A 23,707-nucleotide genomic window follows, 5' to 3' on the forward strand; every position below is an offset into this window, starting at 1 on the left:
TCGACCTCAGAAAGGTGATGTAGGGATTGGCATTGCCATTCTTATTTTGAATTATATAAAATTTGCATTAGGGTAAATAGTTTGTCTGATTCCACATAAATGATGCAGAGCAAGTCCAGAGAGGTTCGTTAGATGTGGTAGTTCCAATGAGAAGAATTTAGAAGTGCGTGTGAAGACTTCCTCGGGGAGCCAGGGCAGCCGAGTGACCCAGCAAACTGAGAACTCAGGAGCAGGGGGCTGCTGGGCTGCTTCCTCACGCACCCACTCACTCTTGAATCCTGCAGTCCCTTACAGTCAAATGCAAATGTCGCTGTCTGTTTGCTGGGAGGACAGGGTAAGTTTATAAGCCACCTTTCCTTTCCTTTTTCAAAATTAATTTTTAATTGCACCACCATGAGATTCATAGTTACGAGGTTGTTCATGGTTGGATTTCAGTCAGACAATATTCCAACACCCTGTCTCTCTACCAGTGTACATTTCCCACCACCAATGTCCCCATTTTCCCTCCCTCTCCCGACTCCCCCAATCATTCCCCCCCCAGCCTATCTCTATGGCAGGCACTTTTCTTCTCTCTGTCTCTCTCTCTGTCTCTCTGTCTCTGTCTCTGCCTCTGTCTCTGTCTCTGTCTCACTTTCCTTTTGGGCATTATAGTTTATAATATAGATGACAAAAAAATCCCAACCCTATCAAAAAATGGGGAGAAAAAATGAACAGAAACGTCCTCAAAGAAGAAATTCGAATGTCAAAAAGGCACATAAAAAATTCTCTACATCACTAATCATCAGGAGTTGCAAATCAAGACAACAATGAGATACATTGCACACCATAGAGACTGGTACACATCCAAAAGAAGAACAACTGGCTGGAGCAATAGCACAGCGGGTAGGGCGTTTGCCTTGCATGCGGCCGACCCAGGTTTGATTCCCAGCATCCCATATGGTCCCCCAAGCACCGCCAGGAGTAATTCCTGAGTGCATGAGCCAGGAGTGACCCCTGTGCATCACTGGGTGTGACCCAAAAACCAAAAAAAATAAAAATAAATCAAAAGAAGAACAACTAATGCTGGCGTGGATGCAGGGAAAAGGGGACTCTCATTCATTGTTGGTGGGAACGCTGACTGGTTCCAACCTAGTTTTGGAGTCCCCATTTTTGACTGATTTTTTTCTAATTTTGAGCAAATGTTTTACAATTATTAAGACTAATTCAGGAATTCCTAGCAACGTTTTCTTATACAGAAGAAATCTGATTCTGAATAATGCATATTCCAAGTTAAAAAAAAAGTCTACTAACATTTGCTGCTTGAAATATATGCCTTTGGAGCTTGCTGTTCTGCTGTAACTCTTTATCATAAAAGTAAAGTGAAGAAAAAATATCAGAGCTACTTAACCCACAGACTTAAATAAAAAGTGCATTTCCTTTCTATAGTTATTTGTGAGGCACCAGTGAAATTCAGACTGCATCTGTGATATTTGGATTTAGTATTACCAAAAAGTATCAATACTTTTTTAAACATCTCATGGAATTTTATTAGTGTTCTATTCTAATATGCTTACCAGCCTTTCCATATATATGTACATATATATGACATATATATGTAAAACTTCCTGATACTAATCCACATATTAAATCCACAAATATTTAATCAGCATTATCATTTTCCCCCCTAAAAGTTGTCTAACTGAGCCTCCTACTCCTTCTCCCTGAATAACTCCCACCTTTCAGTATCCCCAATCTCACCAAATGGTACTCAAAACTGCAGGATAATGAATAAGCCAGGATTCTTTTCTCCTGGATCGTAGGTGTGAGCCCCATATTTTAAAAATTGATCTTAGTAAAGCATTAGCAAAGATTTCAATGAGTTTAGGACTGGGCCATTCTGACACTTACTCTGCCATCTCCTAGAGAGAATATTTAGTCCATCTAGTCCTTGGCCTATGGGGCATAAGATATTCCACTCACTTTAGTCTCTCATTTTGGTCTATAGAAGGTAAAATATCCACACCTTAAAATATTGCTTAGTTTGCAACTTCTTTATGTAAAATTCACCTCTTTGCAGCAGTAATAATGTCTCCCAAAGTTTTACATTGTATTCAGACTGATGTCACTTTCTTCCCAATAGATCATAAGCTCTCTAGAGTTTGAGTGGTGGCTAAATTAGCTCTCCCTTCCTTTTGTTCAACACAGAAAATTGCCACTGAAGGAACAAAGAGGAATCAAAGCAGAACCAAAATGGAATGTGTCAAGTTTTTGACTAGGAATTAAGAATTTTTATAATGGAGTCTAATAAATGTCTGGGAAATAGAGCATAAAATATTGGTAACATTAAACTAATATATGTGTATATATATATAAGAGCTTTAACATTACTTCCCAAATGTCACATTCTGAACAAGGGGGAGGGGAAATTTGAATGCAGGTCTGCCAATGATATGACTTCTTTTCAGTTTCCCAAACAAAGCACCGTATAATTTGGAAAATCTATAGAAATATGACTATATGTGTAAAGCTTTTAGCAGCTTTCACAATTCTTCTACCCAAATTTTATTTTATTATTATGATGATGCTGATGCATATTATTTGGTTTTGGAGGCCAGACCTTTCGGTGCTCAGGGTTACTCCTGGCTCTGCACTCAGGCATCACTCCTGGCGGTGCTTGGGGGACAGTTTGGGATGCTGGGGATCCAACCCCATTGGCCATGTGCAAGGCAACCGCCCTCCTCATCATACTATTGCTGCATCCCCTTTCCCCAAATTTTAGAGGATCTCTCTGGGATTGGGAAACACTAAAGCATGCTGGTTTGGGGCTGGCCGTTTGGAGAGTGTGTCCACGCCTCTTTGGGAGAATCTATTTCAGTGGACGCTCTGTTGACTATGACCGACTCTGATTGGTCTCTTGGTTCTGGCTGGTTCTGGCTGGTTCTGGCTGGTTCTGGTAGTCCCTGAGCTGTTCGTTGCTCAAGCTGCTCCTGTCTGCACAGCACAACCCTGCTCCGCCCTCCAGCTCCTTGCCCTTCCTGACCATTACTGAGAATAACTTACATGATATTTCTCTATTTTTTAATATACATTTTATTTCACTCCAAATTAGGGGAATTTTATATCTCAAAAGTGTGCAATTTAAAGATAACATGTATACATGTATATTTTTATAGTTTATGACTTTTCAGACATTTATACACTATTGCATCAATTACTACAGTTATTGAACATTTCTGTCACTTTTCTTTTTTTTTTAATAAGTGAGTCACCATGAGGGTACAGTTACAAATTTACCCTTCTTCGTCCTTATCCTTCCCTCATACTATATTTCTCTATTTTTTTACCAGTGACACATATGTTCATTCTGTGTTCATCAGTTTATGATTTTCTGAAAAAACTACCAGTATATGTTATGTTAAGCCTCTCTGTTTCCTCTCTCTCTCTCTCTCTCTCTCTCTCTCTCTCTCTCTCTCTCTCTCTCTCTCCCTCTCTCTCTTTCTCTCTCCCCCTCCCCCCCCCTCTCTCCCCCCTGGCCATTACACCACATTCTTTGAGATGCATGAAAGGCAGTCTGGCTCTGGATTCTGGAAGAAGTGGGTTCCTGGACACCATTTATGTTCTGTAAGACTCAGTTTTCTGAGAGTAGGACCCAGGTGCGCCCAAATCAAAAAATGCAGAAAATATGTTTAAATTTTCTCAAACTTTCCATTATTTTGTGGTTCTGAAGTGAAAAAGTCTCGATAATAATCCAACCATCTCAATATAATTCTTTAATAATTGATGCTTGGGACACAGTAGTGACATGCAGTATTGCCAAGAAATGTCCTGAATATCTTTTTCCTTTATGTTCTAGTCAAAATAAAACAAAACTCAATGCAGATGCTGTTTATTGAATGCTCAAGTTAGTGTTGCTAGTGAAAAAAAAAATAACCATCCTGTATCAATCTGGCTTCTCAGACTAGACAAATAATCAAACAGGTATCAGACGGAATGATTGAAGAAAAAAGGGGGCTATTGATAAGATGTCCACCTCCTGTGTATACGGGGACAGACCCAACAAGCCAGTTGCAGAAAGCTTAAAAGCCCTTAGCTAAGACAGGATGTAGGGGAGAAAACGGAAGTTAGGTGGGGCATCAAAGCAGGCAAAGTAGAATATATAGTCTGCAGATTTAATTTCCTGCCCCTCTTGCCCCCCAGGATGGGTGTTAGGACTTCCCCTGGGCAGAGTGCCTGATGCCCTTGCCTTGCCAAAGACCCTCCGTGCAGGTTTCAGAGTCTTTCCTTGGTATCAAACTTTAGCAAAGACTTCACCTGAGGTGGCACATTTTCTCCGCCACAGTTAGAATCCCACTGCTCCCTCAGAAGTGATTTACTTTTAAATTTACATATCATCTATTTATACTTGGGATAAACTGTTAACATAGTTAAAGTGTGAAAACAAAGGTATATTTTACCCTGGCAACAGTATGACTTGATGTGAGCTTCATGACACAGTTGAAAGAATGCACAGACGCAGACAGGAGTATGCGTAAACACCTGTTCTACACCCTCAGCACAGAACTCAGGCTGGCCTTTAGTTTGAGTTGGTCTGGCTGTCATTTTTTTTTAAATAAATGAAGTCTTTATCATTCTCTTCACAAATTACTGAACCTGCAGATTATTCTTGTTTTGTATCTACCTGGAGGGATAAAACCTCTTCAGCTAGGATTGAGACATTATGAATGTCCCGTGGATTTTATTCAATTAAATGTATGGATATTCCTCTTTTAAAATTATGGAGTAAAATTCTACCATGACCTCAATTGCCAATGTTGTTCCTCAGACAAAATTCTGTTTCAGCTTGTTTGGGCTGTTTTATTCATGCCTTACAGACCTCCTCTCATTCTTCTGAGGATGCCACTTGCTTTTTAATTTGCTTTACCTTTTCTTCTTTCTCAAATTGTTTTCTCCTAAGCCAAATGCTTCATGCTGGGCCCTGTTCTTCTGGGGAGGGTCGTGTCAGTCGGCTGCTGAGCCGGCAGGGCTGCTATTGCCTGCGCCACTGTCTGTCAGCCGGGCTGGTTCCACCTCAGCCCCCTGTCCCAGAATGCTCTTTCTTCTCTGAATCTTTTTCTCAGGGCAGCAGTGTGTGGTTCACACCTGGTGGTGCTCAGGGCTTACTCCTGGCTTGGAACTCAGAAATTCCAGTTTGTGATGCTCAGGGAGGGAGTTGTAATTGATGTCAGGAATTGAACCCAGGTTGGTCATTGGCAAGACAAGCACCATCCCCGCTGAAGTCTCTCTGTGGTTCCTTTCTCTGAGTCTTCTCATGCCAGTGCGTTGATTAAGACTCTAGCCTCTCAGAGCACGATAGAGCAGCCCATTCAAGGTGTGGCATTGTTTTCATGCAGAGCTTCCGGGGCAGATTCAGGCATGCCATTATGCTCACGTACCTGTTGTGTGTGCATGAGCAGCAGCATCTATACAGAGAACAATCCGTCAGCTGCAGACTGATTTTTCTCTTACCTTCCAGGTAAGAGAAATGAAAATCTATGCTATTAGGATGAGAATTAACACCAATACCTACATTCACTTCTTTAGGGATTTGAAGGTATGATAAAGTAAATGAATCAATGAATGACAAGAGGCAAATTTATGTAATGATTTGGGTCCCATACCAGGTTTTGCTCAGAGGATACGTCCTGCTCTGTGCTCAGGGATCAGTCCTCGAAGGACCCAGTGGACCCTAAGTGGCGTCTGTGATCAAATGCAAGGCAAGTGTCTTATCCCCTGTACTATCCTGGTAGCCCACTGCTCAAGATGATTTGTCTACAGAAATCATCTACTACCAGATGAAAGCTCTAGAGTAGAGATGTCTTAGTTAAAATCCTAAAAAAATGCAACAAGCAACAGTCTTATTTGCTTAAGTTACTCTGGAATACTCCGGAATGTTGTTAATAATACAAATTTCTATGCTGCCTTTTAAGCATTCATGATGCTGTTTGTCAGGTGTATCCCGAGAATTTGTACTTTCAAAATGTCCCTAAGTGACTTTGATGTAATTGATGTGGAGACCAAACATGAAAACATTGATTTTTCTAAAGCCAGCTCTACTGCCGTAATTACCAACTCTACCTTTTTCATGGATGTTAATGAACCTTGAGAGAAGCGATAACTGTAAGGGACATATTACCAATTAAGAGACTATGGGTGTAAAATTCAAGAATGTCAACAGATGGGTATCTTTATATTTATTGCTCTAAAATATTGGCCTATTTTCTGTTAAAATGGTCTTCAAAATCCATCTATAGTATTTCTTCTATTATCTTATTTCTTATTTGAAATGAGGCTCTTTCCCATATAGAAGAACAGCAGTTCCTTATAGAATGTATGCTTATCATTCCCACCTCTTCATAAATGATGCATGGCTTGCATATTAAGATTCTACAAGATAAAACACCAACTTCATGATATGAATTACTGCTATAATAATGCTGCCTAACTTGGAGCAATCAAGCCATATACATGCATTTTCTTGTACTCTGTTCTCTGAGTCATCTGTAGCAAGACTGTTGTAGGGTGTATTGTGGGGGTAAGTGGGTGGTTTTGAGTGTCAGGTCCATTTTGAGGTCCAGATCTATGGTCCTTACAATAGTAACCAAGAATATTCATCTCTTCTGTCTCCTAAAATTCAGAAGCAAAAACCTAACGTCTTGGTAATATCACATTCACCGATATTCCATCTGACTACACCCACCATTAAAGATGACCCGAAGATTCTCCATCACTCAAATGGGGGACACAAGTCACCTGGCAATAAATGTGTAGATACAGGTTGAAGGTGACAATTAGGCACGCTGACTCAATCTCCAAAAGGGTGGCAGTTAGAATCACCCAGATGTATTTTATTCTCTGCCAGGCAGATGAATGGTTTTATATGTTGGATTCACTTCCTTTCAAAATTAAAATGTGCTCTCTAATTTATTTACTATAAAATAGTTTCAATAGAACAAATATAAATCTCTTCCTTGTTTTTTCTATTACATTTCAAAGATTGCTAGCAAATTAAAAAAGCCAAAGAGAAGCAAAAAATAATGCTAAAAGCATGTAGATGGAGAGAAAATTAATACTTACATTTGAAAATATATCTTATTAAGGCAGATACCTATCATTACAGAAAAAAATGGTAGTCTGCACACATTAACCCAGAAAGCCAACAAATAAGCTATAAAATTATTTTTTACCCCTTAACATCTTGTAGCTTAGTTTTATTTCAGTAATGTAATTCTACAATCAAACTCCAAGCTGTGTACAAGAGTCAATAACAATTCAGTTTTATTAGTTTCACCTTCTACTCATAAGTGTTATACAACTGTAATTATTTGTTGATTAATTTGAATCAATGACATACTTTAAGTAATGTCTGAACACTTGTGTATTCTGAAGAGAGTCAGAATTATACAGCTAGGAAGAGCCTTAGAGTTATAATTCAGATGTCAAGTGAATGTTATTTTATTCTAGTTCTTTGAACACTGTTAATCCATGTATGATATATTTGACAAATGTCAATTAACGAGAATGTTCAACTAACCAAAAGACCCAATTTTCTGATTATTTTTGGATAAATGGCTGCCAACTAAGATGTCTATAATAATTGCCACAAATGAAACTTTTAAAACTGTATATATCCATGTCTAATGAAAATCAAAGATATCTGAATTAGAATCCTCTCAGTCTTTTGATGAGCATGAGTATCACAGAATATCTCGATTAATGTTTGGAGAGTCCCATCACAGAATTCTAGCCAGTACAGTATTTGTAATGTAGATTTTGATATCACAATTTCTAATTAGTTAGCAAACCTTAGTGATTGAATATTGTTATATCTTATATTGTGCTTATTGCAGAGATTATTCCTGACCTTCAGATGAGACTGTCTTCCATGTCAACAGAAGCCATTCGTCCAGACTGTTGTTTCTTTAACCACAGATACAGCCTCATCTTTCCAGAGCCAACATGCCACTGGCCCTTCCAGGAGTCTAAGCACCAGCCCTGCAGGGTCTGACAACTCCAGCTTATTCCTCTGTGCAGACAGTCCTTTGAGTGGTTCTTTTCCGTTAACAATTTCTGTGGTCATTTAGTTTGTGTTTGGGGGCTCTCAGTTCTCCAACACTACAGGACTATCAATTTCCCTCTATAAACGTCTCTCCGTTGAAATGCCTTGGGTGATTTTATTTCTCTGCACCAGAGAATGTAGAATGGATGAAGGCACTTCTATAGCTTAAGACAAATTCCCTTCGAAACGAATTTGCTTTGTATTCTATATTAGAATTAGCATTACACATCGTTATATTGATGCATGAGGCTCCATTGTTGGGATTAAACTGAGTTTAATGATGCATATTACTAATAAAGGAGCCAACATCATTTAGTTATTGTTCATCCAGTGAAACCGTGCCCTTAGGTGCCTGCTCACTGCTTCTCTATTTTAAGAAGTCCAGCTTTTCCAGGCTCTTCATCTTACCTTTCCCGACCTCTTCTCCCTCTCCTTCAATTTTGACCTGGAAGCTCTATGTGGTGTATTTGGTCGTTTTTTTCTCCTTGCACATGGTTCCTGAGCTTGTGTGAATGCATAGGGTCACTTGCCCCTTCCCGTCACTGCTTCTGGGCCGCCTCTATCTGCTTTCTCTCCATCCACCTTGCATCCAGGGCTTTGCTTCCTTCCTTCGTGTTTCCTCTCCATGCTCACTGTGCAGTTGCTCTGGGGATAATGTCTGTGCTCATTGTTTGTTGCTGCAGCTGTGGGCTTGTTGTGAAGCATCCCGGACTAATTCTCTAGCTTGTATCTCCCCTCATGGGTGCTTGCTCCAGCCAAGCTCTGTGTCTGCTGGTTCTTGCATCTCCTTCGGGCAGTGTAAAGTTCCCTGCAGCTTGGAGTTCCTTGACTGACCTCGACACCGGCCAGTGGAGAAGTTCAGGCCCGCTGTAATCTTCTCTGGACATCCTTGCAGCTGTCTGGGCCCTCCAAATACCTGGGAATGTTTTGGAGCATCTGAAAGTCCCCTCAAGGTGTTGGCTTGATCCGCATGGATGGCATTTGCCAGCCTCCTTGGAGACAAATGGTTGATTATTCTAGGCAGATGGGATTTGGACATTCCCTGCTTATTATTTTTGACAAACATTCTGCGGCTAAGGCTTTCCCAACTGGAGGAAAATAACCAAGTGAATGACAAGTCTTGCCCAGTGGTGTTCGCCTGGAACAAAGTGTCATTTTCCCATGAAAGGTCAGTGATCAGGATGTCGGGGAGGGTTCAGGGTCCCTGAGCCTGTCAGTGACTCACTGCATTTGGAAGGTCCTGAGGATTTTAGGATGTCCTCGAGCTCAGAGGGAGGGCGTGGCGTTAGGGTTATGAGAAGCCTTTGAGGACAGTGCTCAGGAGGTCCCGTTCTTGATCTACCAGGCTTGTGTACCAGCATGAGACCCTGAGGAGGTGCTCAGGGTGGACTCTGGCCATCCCGGCAGTGCTCGGGGCCCCCAGGGTGCAAGGGTGGTGGCCAAGGGTCGCCTGGTATGGGAATTGTACTGCATGGCCAGCACTCCCTCTATTGGCTCACTGGCCCCAGATGCTTATTCCTTAAGTATGTAAATGAGTGCGCTCTGGTTGGTCCTGGAGCACTGGCTTCCAGAAAGTGCTGAGGCAGATTTTTCCTAGGATGCACAGGTTGGGCTTTTAGGTGGTTGTTTCAGGTGACGTCTCATCTGCCTTAAGAGAAATGCTGCTCAGGACCCTAAAGAAAGCAGATCATCTAATCAAGTTTCCCCAAATTATTTTTCCTGCTATCCTTCTTCAAACCTTCTTCTTCAAAAAATAAATAAATAGGACTCAGCACCCTGGGAAATTTTTCTTCCTTAAGTGAACAAAGAGAAGATGTCCCCCAATTGCACCCAAGCCACTACCACCCCCTGGAATCTTCTAGAGTCACCAATCAAGCTACTCTGGGGGGCATCAGTGTACTTAGGGATATCATAAAAGATAACTTCTTTTTTTTAATCCAACAAACCTCTTTTTGTCACTGTTTTGAGGACACACCCCGCTGTGCTCAGGGCTTACTTCAGGCTTTGTGCTCAGGGACTCGCTCCCGGGGCGGGGGGCAGGTGACAGGGCTAACTGGGGCCAGCAGCATGCAGGGCAGGTCCATGAAACCCTGCGGGTCTGTCTGGCCCGGGGAATGGCTGATCCTCTGCCTCCGTCACCTCCTCTTCTCTCATTGGCGCTCCGGATCCTGTCCTGTTCGCTCACTCCGAATATTGGCTTCTGGCGTATCCCCATTTGCTTAGAATAGAGTCTTGTGGGACTGGAGCGGGTAGGGCCTTTGCCCTGCACACGACTGACCTGGGTTCGATTCCTCCGTCCCTCTCGAAGAGCCCAGCAAGCTACTGAGACTATCCCATCCGCAAGGCAGAGTCTGACAAGCTACCCGTGGTGTGTTCGATATGCCAAGAACAGTAACAAGTCTCACAATGGAGACGTTACTGGTGCCCACTTGAGCAAATCCTGAATTCTTCATGTATGCATGATCAAATGTGGTCTTTTTCTCAAAATGATTTAGCTGATGTTGATGTTTATCCCAAGAGAATGCCAGACAGGTGGCAAGAAATTCCCCCTCTGCCTTAGAAGACTGCAAATCATCAGTTACGTTTCAGTGTTCTGAGAAAGGCCACTTTGACGTTTTGTGTTTGTTTGACTTTGGACCATGCCCAGCAGTGCTCAGGGCTTAGGGATCAAAATGCAGTGAGAGAGTCCCAGCCCCTGTTGGCAGTGTGCAAGGCAAATGCCTTACCCGCAACGCCATGCTCCAGCCCCTTGAATTATGGTTTTTTTTCTTTAAAGGACAGAATTTATTCTTTCTTCTACTACCACACTTCAACTCTAGAAATCCCAAAGAATGAATAAGGTGTTGGCATTCCTTCGTGGGAGCCCCATGGAAATAAGACACTGGCCTTGTCCAGCATCTGCTGCTGGCTGGCCACTCTGGACTCCGTGACTTAACTGGCCCAGTTTCTCAGGATGGAAGGGGCTGAGTCTTCAAATCTCTCTCTCTCTCTCTCTCTCTCTCTCTCTCCCTCTCTCTCTCTCCCTCTCTCTCCCTCTCTCTCCCTCTCCCTCTCTCTCTCTCTCCCTCTCTCTCCCTCTCCCTCTCTCTCTCTCTCCCTCTCTCTCCCTCTCTCTCCCTCTCTCTCTCCCTCTCTCTCTCCCTCTCTCTCTCACCCTCTCTCTACCTCCCTCTCTCTCTCTCTCTCTCTCTCTCTCTCTCTCTCTCTCTTTCTCTTGTCTCTCTCTCATGTAAGGCCACCTGTCATGTTCCATTATGGCTCGTGTGCTAACCCAATCTGACCCCATCTAAATTATATTTTCAAGAACCCTATTTCCAAGTAAGACCACAGTTGTTTCCAAGTAATTCACAATTACTAAGAGAAGAGATTGTTAGGATTTCAACTAATGTTGATTAAGCCACTTTCTTTTTTTGATGTATATAGCAGGATCTACAAATGTGATCTCTTTTTTTTTCCTCCCTAAGCAATTTTAGCTGCATCTTACAAGTTTTGATATGTTGTATTTCCATAATCATTTAGCTCAAAATGCTATCTGATTTCAATTATGGTTTCTTCTTTAGCTCATTGGTTTCTTAGAATGTATTGCTTAATTTGTAAGTACTTTGGGCTTTTCTAGTTATCTTTCTGTGATTGAATTTCTGCTCATTTCTCTTTATTCACAGATCATATTCTATATTAGTTCATCATTTGAGATTGAATGAAACTTGCTTTCTGACCCAGCAAATGGTCAGTGTCATAAACATCTTGTGTAGAGGTAGAGAGGTTTAGAGTGGTTGTCAGATGTCGGACTACAGTTTTGGGAACTGTCTTATGTATATGTCAATTAGGTTGAATAGAATTGTTTCTATTATGGTTTAAATCTATATATCATCTGATATTTTTTCCTTATCCTCTGACTAGCAGCAGTGTCTTCGATTATTTGACTAGTTTTTTTTAATTACCCATTTTTTTATCACTACCCCAGTGGTCTCCGGGGGCTACCTGTCTAGCTCTGGGGTGACCTCCAACAGCCTTTGGGGAATGATGAAATGCCAGGAATCAAACCTGAGGCTCCCACAGGCAAAGCTGCAGCCCACTGAGCTACCTATCTAGCCCGCGAGTACCACATTATTTATTTATTCTAGCTTTTCCTGCACTGGAGGCATCTGAAAGCATATGGATACAGAATTAAATCTGACAATTTTTGCATATGTTTTGCTGCTTAGACACAGTCCTGAATTTTCAGAAATCCTTGTTTTGAATTGTTAAAATGAAGATGTTATGAACGTCTTGGTGTACAGAGACACCTTAGAGCGAACGGACTAAGGGGTCATGGCACGGTGACTATCTTTGGTGCCTAAGATGCAGAAATTTCTCACTCGGACTCATGAGCTCTGGTAAAAGTGCTCCTTTGGAATGTCTTCAAGTTGATGTCGTTCTGGAATCTGGTGGCTGAATACCATATCCACTAGATGAAAGTGCATCTGAGATTGTTCTCTGGAGGAAACTCTGACCTCTTGATGATACCCGTTATAACTCTCTTCCATGCAGGGAGCACCAAGGACAGATTTTTCAATAACATTTCATAGTATCATGAGCTCAGCCTAGCGTATTTGTAATCAAATGAATTTCTTGTTACTTTCTAGCATTGCATCTTTGTTAATTACTGGAAAGATTATGATAAATTCGCATTATTTTTCAAGAAATAATACTTTCTATTGAAAAGTAACCACACTTATACTTTCATGAATATAAAGGCCCTTTTATTTATCATAGTATTTCTTTTCTGATAATTTCTAATTAGGCTAATAATATGGAAAATATCATAGACATTTCACTTGGAATCAGAAGAATGCTCAGTGGTTAAACAAAAAAAAACAAATAGAAGCCCAAAGATGCAGAAAACCATTGCTTGTTTATACTTAGTTTATTTGAAATACTATGACATTCATATGTACTCATTCATGTCACAAAACTAAGGGGCTATTATTGATTAGAACTGAGTGTAGTTGATAATATAAGTGATGCGTTATATTGGGATATATGCGTTTAGTTTTTCCTCAGACCATTAAAACTTCACTCACCCTGTGTTGATGACTTACTTATTCTTTGATTATAGGATGGTGCATTCATTGGTCATTCCACTTTTTGATGGTTTCATTAAACTATGACAAAAGACCATCAACTTTGTGAAGATTGCAGGTATTCAGATTAAGAGCAAGTCATTGTTTTTCTTATATTTTTATATTTCTCCTAAGAATTCAATCAAAATGTTTCGCTTCTAGGCTTGCCTATGTCTTGCCATCTTTCAGAATCCAGCTTGAATATTACCTCTGACCTTCCATGGTCTTCCATGGCCCTTTGCTGAAAGGTCGATCTGTTCTTATGCTTCACATTCTGGTTTTGTATGTTGCACCACGGTTTTTAAAAGTATGTCTTTACTATTTTTGAGTTGGGGGCCATAGCCAAGACCCAGGAGCGTTCAGGGCTTACTGTCGGGTCTGGCTCAGGGATCTCTGCTGGCTCTGTGCTCAGGGACCATGTGTGGTGCCAGGAATTCAAGCCGGCCGGCTGAATACAGTCAAGCACCCTCCCTGCTATAGCAGGGCATAAAGTCAGTGAAATTAGTGCTTCACTGCAGTCTTATTTTTCATTGATTTGCTCGAGCAGGCACCAGTAACATCTCCATTGTGAGACTTGTAGTTACTGTTTTTGGCATACGGAATACGCCACAGGTAGCTTGCCAGGCTCTGCTGTGTGGACGAGATACTCTTGGTAGTTTGCCTGACTCTCTGAGAGGGACAGAGGAATCAAACCTAGGTTGGCTACGTGCAAGGCTAACACCCTACCTGCTGTGCTATTGCTCTAGTCCAAAGTCAGTGAAATTATGTGGAACAAATATTTATTGCTTATTTATCAAAGGTGGATTTACATTCATGTTGAACATTAAGCATAGTGGTTTTGTTACACAAATAACACTATGGAACATCCTCTTCCTAGATCATTAAAAATAGAATGAGTCTGGACCAGAGAGATGGTACAGGAGTTAAGTCTCAGGTACATCCCTGCACCCCTGCAAAAAAATGACAATGACTCTAGCGGAGGAAGGCAGAGGAGGAGAACAAACTTGGAGACAATAGTGAAGGGCTTGGTATCTGGTAGTGAATGAAATATTAATGTAGAAATAGTAATATTTTAAACTATGCAACTTCAATAATAAAAATATCATAGGTTCATAGTTAAATAAATTTTAAATAGTTAAGGTTTTTATTTCTCTCCAGAAAATAACGACTGTGTGTATGTGTAGAGATTCTGTAAAATTTAAAAATGTATACCACAATATTAGAGATGAGTGTGTGTGTGTGAATGTGTGTGGGAGTGAGCATGTTTGTGTGTGTGAGTGTGTGTATGTGTGTGAGCCTGTGTGAATGTGTGTGAGAGTGAGTATGTTTTTGTCAGTGTGTGTGTGGCATATCCATGCATATTGGATATTGGATATGCCAAAAACAGTAACAATAAGTCTCTCAATGAGAGACGTTACTGGTGCCCACCAAACAAATCGATGAGCAACGGGATGACAGTGACAGTGAGTGTGTGAATATGTGTGAATGTGTGTGTATGTGCAAACGTGTGTGTATGTGTGTTTGTGTAGGGGGCTGGCATGCTCTCCTGCATTGATGGGATTTCGAACCTAGTCTGTGTAGCTACTGGGTAATCTAACAAGGCAGGTGTGGGTAGATGATATACAAAGAAAACTAAGACGCAGAGTAAAGCAATCAGAAGAAAATTACTATGGGATAATAAGTACAAACAGTCAAACAGTATTTTTAGTGTTGGATGATAGCAACCTTTCAGAGGAAGAATGATTAAGATTGAAATTTCAGCATTTCAGAGAGAGGAAAAGACGAAAAGCTTTCTGTGGAAATTAGGAGGGCCGTGTGAAGAGGATGCGGTTACGCTGAGCGTGTGGCCATGAATGAGGAGCAGTGGAGTGAGTGGCCCGTGCAGTGCTCACTGACGGGGACGTTCAGAGCAGATAGGGCAGACACTTCCTGCTGGCAGACCATATCCCAAATCTGATTCGTTCCTCAGGAAAAGTTCACTTTTGTGTATAATTTTTTTGCATCCTATTTTGCATAATTTTTATGTTTATTCTTCAGTTGGTGGTACTGTAGCACTGTCGTCCCATTGTTCATCGATTTGCTTGAGCAGGCACCAGTAACGTCTCCATTGTGAGACTTCTTGTTACTGTTTTTGGCATATCTAATACTTCATGGGTAGCATGCCAGGCTTTGCCCTTCGGGTGGGATGCTCTCGGTAGCTTGCCAGACTCTCCTAGGGAGACAGAGGAATCGAACCCGGGTTCACTGCATGCAAGACAAACATCCTACCTGCTATGCTATCGCTCCAGTCCTGTTCAACTGGTATTCAGTAATATATAGTAATATATAGGGTCTTATTTAGTGCTTAGGTTATCACTTAAAAATACATAATGGGAGGGAAAGAGGGTTCATTTTCTTGATAGGAATCACTTTTCTCTTTTGCTATGTACAGACTTTCTTATCATTCTAATTCACGGCAGCACTCAAATAGAAATATTGATTACCAATAGAATTTTTTTATGTGAAGGCTGTACGATTCTTCTTTCATTTTTCTGTTGGGAGATCAATCATACCCATCAATACTCGGGGCTCACTGCTAGTGGGTTGGAGGAGCCATACGGGGTGAGAGGGTCCAAACCCAGGTTGGTGGCATGTGAGACATGCACCTTAGCTGCTAAGCCCTAAGATACTCCCTTTGTTTGCTTGTTTCAGTTGTTTGTTTGGGGAACACACCCAGACCTGCTCAGGAGTCTGAGCATCTGACGTTGTGCTGAGAAATTCAGTCGTAGCTTTGCTCCAGGGACCATATGTGGGGTCCCGGGCCCGGCAGGTCAGACGCATGCAAGTAAAGTGCCCTCGCCCGGGAAGTTCTCTGAGGCTCAAGGGTCTAAGATACTGGTTGGATTCTCTTTGGATTATGTGGATTCAAATTCTCTTTCAGGTAGGTGATTTTGTAGGAAGGGGTTATATTCCTCAATTCGTTGTTTGAGGGATCAGTGGCTTCACGTGTGCTGTGGGGATGGACCGTGAGATGCCGGTCCACAGAGCCTGAGTCCTCGCTGAGGCGGGAACATCTGTCCTCATGCAGCTTTTTTTTTATCACTTATGCAAGTTATTTTTGTCACTTGTATCACTTGTCATCCCGTTAATCTTCAATTTGCTAGAGCGGGTGCCAGTAACATCTCCATTCATCCCTGTCACATGCTCAAAGTAGCCCTATGACATCTGCTTGCTCCTGAAGCGTTCGTTCAGGGTTTTGACGAAGAAGTCTGACCATCTTGTAGGTGGGTGGCCACTCGGTCTTTTGACAACCCGTGGAATCCAGTCGGTAATGGCTCTACTCCAGCAGTCATCTCTAAATCGCATTACGTGTCTGACCCATCTGATTTTCAACAACTTGGCAAACGAGACAGCATCCCTGGTTCTTGACCATCGATGGAGGTTGGAACTCCGAATTCTTTCTCTCACTTTAGTGAAACGTAATACTCCAAGCACAGCTCTTTCGATTCCTCTTTGGGATACCCAAATAGCATTCTCATCCTGTTTTCCTAGGGACCAGGTCTCTGAGGCATATGTTAGTGCAACTAACACAACTGCCACCATGCTCCAGGCTGCCTTCCCTGACCGCGCTTTGTGGCCGTGCAACACATCATAAACAGTTCCTGCCCATTTTCCATCATTACCGCACCATGTTTTATGGGGTTCAAATATGGTGTGAATAATCAGAACACCTATAATGGTGATTGGAGGCCGACCTAAAAGCCTCCATCCTTCTTGGAGAGCCCAGCAAGCTACCGAGAGTATCCCACCCTTACAGCAGAGCCTGGCAAGCTACCCGTGGCGTATTCGAGATGCCAAAACCAGTAACAACAACAAGCCTCATTCCCGCCGCTATTTTTAAGAGAATGAAAATGAATATGTAACCAACGTGTTCAATGCCAGTTTAAATAGTAGCGGAAGGGAGGTCTCGAGCTTTATTTATGCTCATGTGTTTGGTGCATAACAGAATGTTCTACTGCAGGAAATGTTTGCTCACTTGCACTTAGCAATGAACAAAGGCCGGCTACAGGCCAAGAGGAAGATTTTCTGCCGGATCCCTAGACTCAAACATCTGCTTCGGTCCCACAAGGAGATGAAGCAGACAGCCTCGTACAGTACAGTGAACCACCACCCCGGGGCCACCAGGTCCACCACTGGAGCCCTCAGGGGCTCCACCAGGCAGTGCTCAGGAACTGTGAGGTGCTGCTTTTTTTTTTTTTTTTTTGCTTTTTGGGTCACACCCAGTGATTCCAGGGGTTACTTCTGGCTTTGCATTCAGTATTCACTCCTGGCAGTGCTCAGGGGACCATATGGGATGCTGGGAATCGAACTGGGTCAGCTGCATGCAAGGCAAACGCCCTACCCGCTGTGCTATTGCTCCAGCCCGAGGTGCTGCATATTAAGCCAGAGTTGGACCCATGAAGGCCCGTGCCTTGACACCTGGCCTGTTTTTCATGGTGACTCTAATCTGGGAATTTCTGAAAGGCTTTCCAGGAAGGCAGATCTCTGGACATCAGGCATGGGAGTGGGTTTGGCAAGGGAAAATCTCTTGACATTGAAATTACAAGGTAGATAGTGACACGGTCTCCACAAAGGATCCGCTTGTGTAAGAATGATTCCAGCATAAGGAGTCAATGCTGTTGTGAAGTAAATAATCTGTCCAGGAATTTGTTTCCCACAGACCTTGCTCTCTGTCTTTCTGCGTGAAAGAACAGCCGTCCAGATCTGTTCTTTCCAAATATCCGCACCTGCATGCATCCATCCTGGCCTGATTGTCACCCCTGAAAAATCTGGACTTTGGTTAAAGCTTCTCATTCACTTTTTTTTATTTGTTTTTGACTATTACTTATTTTTCTTCTTAATACGTATTCCTCATTTCCTTCAGGGAAAAAATAAACTTCTTTATCTTGGCCTTCATCTTTCCAATTTTGTTCTTGCCATGAATGTCAGTAGGAATAAACAAGATTAATTTCCACTCACGCCCTCTGCTCCTGACTTCCTTTGCCATCTCCCTACGAAGAGTGACGTCACCCAAGGCAGATGCCATGACATTTTTTCAGACCTCAGGTAGCTCAGCTGGATCTTCATCATTCAACATTGTTGATGGCTATAAGGGAGAATGTGAACTTTGAAATTGTTCATCTAATTGAAATGACCTTGAGCAATTGATCTGACATCCAGAGTCCTGAATGTAACAGTGGCATCTAAATGGGGCTACTGTGGAGAGAAAGTTGGGCCACAGACAAGTTTATCCCAAGTGCCTCGCAGCCTACTCACATATGAAACCAGGCTAACACTCAACAGAATCATCACTCCCAAGCATCCCTCACATGGTCTCTGAGTGTGCCTCAATATAGCCTCAAATTACAGCCAGGAAGCCTGCCCCTCCCTCTCGGCCAGCTCTTAACGAGCAGGAGCATGGATAGCGAGGGTTTCCTCATGCAGTCCTACTCTTATGGAATGCAAGGACATGCAGTTCTCTTTGTTGGTCCCTTTCCTCTTCCCTGCATGAAGGTTGCATGGTCTGGTCAGTTATTTGGTTACTTTCCGTTGTTGGTAGCCTCTGTTTTGCTCTCACGGAGAGAGAGCCCTGGGAATTCGGTAAGGATTGCTAAGCTGGGGCCTGGGGCCGAGTCCCTTGCCAGGATGGATCAAAAGAATCTTGCTTCCGAGACACAGGCTGCACTCTGTGGCAGCCAGGATGTCATGAATACGAGTGCCTGCGGTGAGAGCCAGTCCCACGACTCTCCGCCCTGCCTCTGGGCTGCGTCCCGTCCAGCCCCTACGAGGGCCTTCTGCAAGGGCCTTTCTTCTGTGTTTTCACACTACCCGACGTAAAAGGTGAGTGGAAAGTCTTGACTCTCATAGGGTTTAGGTAAAATCCGGCCCCTTCCCTAACTTGAATTTATCTAAACTCGTGTGAGGGACGGAAGTCCTTGCGCTGACTGTCCTTCCTTCCCAAGGGCGCTGCATGACTGTCACTTCTGTTGGAGTGACCAGATCTCATTCTTGCATCTTGTGGCTCAGTCCGCTCCTCCTTGTCGAAACTTTCTCCAACTTCCTCATACAATCAAGTGTTCTCACTTTATTTGTCAGGCACATCTTTTTATGGAAACTTCCACTGTTGTGGTTTTATTCCAATTTTGCCAATTAACATGCCCAAAGTTTCATATGATCATCCGTGTGAGCTCTTTTCAGACACGAAATGTAAGGCCTGGCTTGCCGCTATAAAGTGATTCTGAATGAAAGAATGAGCCCCAGTCCTTAATAACACAAGAACTCTTTATCGGACTAAAAAGAGAACTTTTTTTTCTCTTTTGAAACACTATATGGATGATCTGCCCTCCTAGAGAGCCATTGAAATGATTTTATTCCCTCTTGAATTATCTGGCAAGAACAAATGCATCTGAAAGAGACACATTGAATAAAATAGAATATTTTCTTTCTTCTACTCTCTTCTCTTTCTCTCCTTTCTTTCCCATTCTGAGGTTTGATATACAATTAAATCTAATAATCTCTTGTTCCACAAAAGTGTGTTCTTTGACTCTCCTAGTTCTCATCCCACCTAACTAACTTCTCTACATCAAATCATGTGTACTGACGTTTAAATAAAATTGTTTGGGCTGCAAATTTAGCTATCAAAATCATTAAATCTTTCTTCTAAGTCTTGTTATAGTTAAGGAATCTTTAATGATTTTACTTACTCTGGCTTGTATTAACACATATTAAGTTTTAGCACACACATTTGCATACATATAATGGTTTCTCAATTAAATAGAATATTTTGGCAATATTATTTATTTAGAATTTATTTTTAGAAATTTAAAATTTATTTTTAGATTTTAAAGTTTTTTGAAGTAATATTGCATTGTAACATGTTATAAGCTTCATGCGTGCACCATTGAAATCAGTGTAAATCTGATACCACTATAAATCTTACTCTGTCCTTCAACCTAGATTCGTCCCCTCGGTGCTGCTTCACTCTTCCCTTCCTCCTTCTCCTCTGCTAACCCTTGATTGGCTTTACAGTCAGAAAGAATATTCCTTTTTCTTTTATCTGCCTGATTTTTTTCTCTGACTTCCTACGTGAAAAATGACACTTGATAGCTGTCTTCCATAATGATATTCTTCCATAATGTTTTCTTTGATGAAGGACACCATATCCCTAGTTTATCCACACTCTTACAATATGCCAGGATTCCTTCTCTTTATAATAGCAGTATTTAATTATAAATGTGTTTTTTATATTCTCTTTATTCTGACATTATTTTATTCTCAATTTCTGTGAATTCTGATCTATTGAACATGGGTGTGCATATGTGTTCAAATTAATGTGTTTGTTTTCTTTGGTTCATAGTTCTCAACTCAGTACTCAGAACTGGGATAACTGGATAATATGGAATTATAATTTTGAATTTTTTGAGAAAGTGTCCTACTGCTTTCCATAATGACTGTAACAATTTACATTCTTATCAATGGTATAAAAGGGTTCTTTCACTTTTCTCCATAAATTCTCCAACATTGGTTTTTATCTCTTGTATAAGAGACATTCTCAAAAGTGTGAGCTGATGTTCTAATATTGTTTATATTAGCATTTTTACAATATTCAGATTTGATGAACATAATTTTATGTGCCAGTGGCCATCTATATGTTTTTTTTTAAGAAATGTTTTTAGACTTTTATTTGTTTTTTAATCAAAATGTTTAGTCTTTGTTGGGGCTATATTTCTGAGTTCTTTTTACTTTGGGAGATTAACCCCATTCTTTTAATATTTAGGGAATTACAGTTAATGAGATATTTCCCCAGTGTTTATGTGTTCTCTGTAGCTGTAATATTGGTTGGTATTAGTAGAATTGATACCAGTTGGAAAATGGTAAGCAAAGACACTTATTTTGAACATTAGAAATGTGTCACATTAGTGATAAAAACCCAGTTTGTTGACTGTATTTTTTAAAATGTTTCTGTGCTTCTGTGTGTGTGTGTGTGTGTGTGTGTGTGTGTGTCTTATTTGGGGACAAAATCTGGTGATACTTGCAGGCTGCTCCTAGATTTGTGCTTGGAGCTTGCTCCTGGGGGTACCAAGTGTCACACGCAGTGCTGGGAATTGAGCCTGACCATCCTGCATGCAAAGCCCTCCCCACTCTGTGTGTATGTGTGTGTCTGTGTGTGTGTGAGTGTGTGCGTGACCCTTAATAATTTTATAAACACTCTTAATTCTCCTCTCAGAAGTCATCAGACACTCGGGCATCTAGTAATCATGTATATACCTATATATGTATATTTTCACACACACAAACACATATGTATTTTATGGAGTTTGGCGACTTGGAATCAATAGTATCCCCCTAGGAACTCCAGAAATGTACCCAATTCTGCTCATCTCTGTTCCTCCCTCCCCAGAGATGTGATAACTAAGAGTACACACATGCTCTCCCCGTGTAGCTCCGGCATGTTAGGCCAAGATCAACGGTGTGTCACTCTAGGTTTCTTGCCTAGCTCATTCGGAAACAAAATGTTCTTGAACCCCAGAAATAGCAGACACATCCACAGAGCACAGGGAAGCGACCAGTCTCCTTTGTTTCCTTTCTGTAGCTGTCAGATGATGACACAATGCTGTCCATGTTCGCATTGGCTGTCAACTGCCCACTATTCAGAAAGGCAAGTGTGCCAGAGAGCTGGACCACACACACGGCCCCCGCATCCCGGTTGCGGTGCTGAAGGCCCCCCAAACCCCGCCAAGGCGGCCCAGGGTCTGTGGCACTGCGGGCCCGTAGCCTGATTGCTGGGTCCGGGCTGTGCCTGGCCTGTGGTCCTGCTGGGCCCTTCCCTGCCCTCCACCCTCCACCTGCCGCAGTCCTGCTCATTCCTTTCACTCATCATCTTTGACGCCCCCGGTCCCTCCATTCAGCCACGTTCTTTCTTCTGCAAAACAGCCGTGATTTCTCAGCCGAAGCTTAAGTCCTGCTTGTCCATTTCAAACTTGTATCGTCCATTACTTATGGCCTAAATTCAGTTCTGCGTGTAATTATCTGATGATTTTAGTGAATTTTTTAAATAAAAGTTCTTAAGGAAAAATATCCTTAGTCACCAAGATTTATAGTCCCGTCAATCATAGAGGTTCCTGCACTCTTGATTCTAGTACCACCCCCACCCCCGTGGCTCGGGGACCAGCCGCAACACCCCCTGCCCCTCACCCTGTGCCCTGCTCCCCCACCAGGTAAGCTCAGTTCTGGAGCCCACCCCTCCGGTTCTGTTGCTTTGGGCCATTTGTTGTTCCCTCCCTGTGCTCCTGTCTATCCCGTGGAGAGAGGGATTCTGGGCAGCCCCTCTCCTGGTGGCTGACCGACTTAGCAGGCTCAGTTCTTGGCCCCGAGTGCTGAGTGCTAATTACTGGAGAAAGGGTGGGGTCCCTGTTTCCTCCTGATGCCTCCGCAACACAAAGCACTTTAAATTGGTTGATAAATGTTTGCCCGTGACTGGCCTTCGATAGTGTTTAATTGGAAAACCCAGGAGAAAGAAATACCGACCGGAGGAAGGTTTGATTTAGCGCTGATATATCTGAAGCTAGAAGACATAGATCTTCACTTGTTTTCAGTGAACTCAATCCTTTGTGCAGTTTTTGGATGAAAATAATTCTGATTCTTGTCATTACCCTTGTTTTCTTCTGGCATGGACATCGTAGTGTTAAGAATAATAGTATCAATGTGAGTTCTCTGTTCTCTATTTAAAAACTGCTTAAAACCTGATTTTCATTAGCTATAATTCTTATATTTCTGCAATTTCAAGGTCAATTCTGGTAGTTAACTGTATGATAAAATGCTAAGAGGTGTTAGACTTTAGTTTTATAGCTAATGGATAAAACTAAAGTGATTCTTTGTCAAGAAATGCAATTATCTTATGTCATAACATGTTCAGAAGCCCATGAATAAAATGGAATCTCTCTACCTCTCTCATATTCCTATAGAATATTCTTCAGCTAAATGAACTCAAGTACTTTTCTTTCATAAGTCCCAATTATACCCATTCGTCATAAAACATATGAATTTTAGTCAAAATGTCATTCCCTTCAATGACACTTAATTATGCCATGTAATTACTTCCTTGCAATGTCTCTGATAGTAATAATTTTAAAACAACATTAAAATCAATATACTTTGTAAAATAATTAAAGAAGTATGATGAAATGTACACAGCCTCTATAAGAAACAGGTATTTTCATGTAATTGATCTTTGTAATCAGACAAAATCTATCTGTGAATTGCCAACATAGTTTCAATTTTAAAAATCAAGTATCTTCAATGTCTTCCCATATATAAATTTGCGTAGTGAAAGTAAGAGGGTTAACAAAGAGAATTTCCCAAGTCATTTGTTTCAAATTATCTTGAGGTAAATCAAACATTGGGTCATATTTGAACCTGTACCTACTTGCTATATTCCATTTCATAGAGAAACTATGATAATATAGAATAACAACTCAGAGCTATCTTAATTCTAAACTCATATCTTGAAAAA

General features: G+C 41.7%; 1 protein-coding gene across 8 annotated transcripts in view; it reads left to right on the top strand.

Moving 5' to 3' along the window:
• Positions 1–23,707, top strand: part of LOC129406491 (uncharacterized) — a 341,367-nt gene that overhangs the window by 139,416 nt on the left and 178,244 nt on the right. Inside the window, exon 4 of one of the 8 annotated variants that reach the window (XR_008631040.1) lies at positions 5,640–5,695. The exons of the other annotated variants lie outside the window; for them this stretch is intronic. The gene's annotated coding sequence lies outside the window, so the exon portion shown is untranslated. Of the gene's footprint in view, positions 1–5,639; positions 5,696–23,707 lie in introns of those variants that run through there. 8 annotated transcript variants of the gene reach the window in all.

This window comes from Sorex araneus, chromosome 7, assembly GCF_027595985.1.
Source record: "Sorex araneus isolate mSorAra2 chromosome 7, mSorAra2.pri, whole genome shotgun sequence".
Classification (NCBI taxonomy): Eukaryota; Metazoa; Chordata; class Mammalia; order Eulipotyphla; family Soricidae; genus Sorex; species Sorex araneus.